This window comes from Caretta caretta, chromosome 3 (genome assembly GCF_965140235.1).
Source record: "Caretta caretta isolate rCarCar2 chromosome 3, rCarCar1.hap1, whole genome shotgun sequence".
NCBI classification, from domain to species: Eukaryota; Metazoa; Chordata; order Testudines; family Cheloniidae; genus Caretta; species Caretta caretta.
The window spans coordinates 133,302,854-133,304,679 of NC_134208.1; positions in this window are offsets into that span (position 1 = coordinate 133,302,854).

The window sequence follows — 1,826 nt, forward strand, 5'->3', positions numbered from 1 at the left end:
GGCGGCAGTGGGGGGTACAGGACCCCCTCCTCCTTCCCACAACTCTTAGCGGCAAAATAGAAAGAGGTGCTCTGTGGGATAGCTGCCCAGAGTGCACCGCTCTGAATAGCGCTGCAAGTGTGAACACGCTATTGCGCAGGCAGCTGTCAGTTTGAGTACACAACAGCGGTTTCCCTTCGGCACTCTCTGAGCAGCGCTATGACTGCCGGTGCTGTAACTTTGCAAGTGTAGATGTGCCCTTATACAGATGACCCAGAATATCAAACTGCCTAATACATGTCTATTCCAGTTCCAGGCACTTCAGTGAACAAAAAAAATGCCCAAGGAGGAGCTTACTCAGAAAAAAAGTTAGTCTCTGCCACTTGGGGTTCCTGTGAACCATCTGCTTTGCCAAGGTCATCACTCACCATGGGCATGAACACTGTTAAGGCAAACACTAGTGGGTGCCTCCCCATCTTAAACACCCTTTCTTCTCCTCTAAAACTAGCAACAATCGGAAAACGAGAGCAAAGCCAAGCCTGCTGTACAAATAAATACTAAAAAAAACCTGCAAGGATTTCAGGATGTTTCACTTCCTAGAAGCCTTTTGGGCCGTCTGCCAGATGAGTGACAGATCAAGATGCCTCCCAGTCCCTCCTAAGAAATGGCATCAGATAGCAGACTAATTTAATAGAGCCCAGTGACTGAGGTTAGCCCTGGTGTCATACCAGCACACGAGGGAGAAGAGAATCATCAAGAAGTCTAGGTAGGAGGTGAATGGACAAGGCCGGTGAGTTATGCAATCCCTCTTATGGAAAGGTCTTTGAGAAGTTGGGTGCATGTAACAGGCCTGAGCCTTGGCTATAGCCAAAGAGCACCTCATATACTACATGAGTAGGGGATGCAAAAGTGCCCTTTGTGCTCCCACAATCCTGAGCTATCCAGTTACCAGGCTGTTCCCTGGCATAATCCAGAACAACCAGAAAGCTAAACTAATCTACACTGGCTACCCATAGTCCCACCAGGCACCAGGCAGCTATCTTTGCCAGCCATAGGGAAAGATAGGTAAGAGGTACTTACTCTCTTACACCTTCCAGTGTGTGTTAGGGTCACTTTGTGCTGATGGGGTGGCATGCAACAATCCTAGAACTGTTAATGATGGAGGTTGACATGTTAGAAAAGAAGGTCTTCTCCATCTCTCTCTGTAGGCTCCTGTTATTAAAGTAAAACCTTCTGGTTTTAACAATTCAATTCTTCTAAAACAAATCACAACTTTTAAACCTTTGGGATGCTGTGTCATGCAAGTGGTGCTCAGAGACTATCGTGATGGCCAGCAATATTAAACACATAGACAGGTGCCTCACATAAACTTATTCCAACATGTCAGCACAAGTGCTGTAAGCAGATGTGACTTGGTTTGGAGTTGATATGTTCACCTTGGTGGAAACTGCAAAGAAAAAGCAGATTTAGAAAGCTTTTCAGAATACAAAATGAATGGCCAGTTCCCTACAACGCTCAGAATGGGCGTTGGGCTTGGGAATTTCACTGGCGGGAAAGCATGCAGAAGTAAGTGTAGTGTATATAATGACAGTGCAGTACTTAACTAAGCCCAGAGAAACGAAGCAAGGAGTGTGCAGCTGCAAAAAGGAATATTTCTCACGTTTACATTTCTATTATACTCCAACCTCCTCCTGTTTTCTGAATGATTTAGATATCCCGAACAACCAGCCTTTTGGGACGTGTATTCATTTACCAACTATCTGACTAAAGATCAAAAATGTCACACAGTTAGACAGTGACAGCAATGGGACCAGAACCCAGGAATCCTACTACCCAATCTCTTGCAT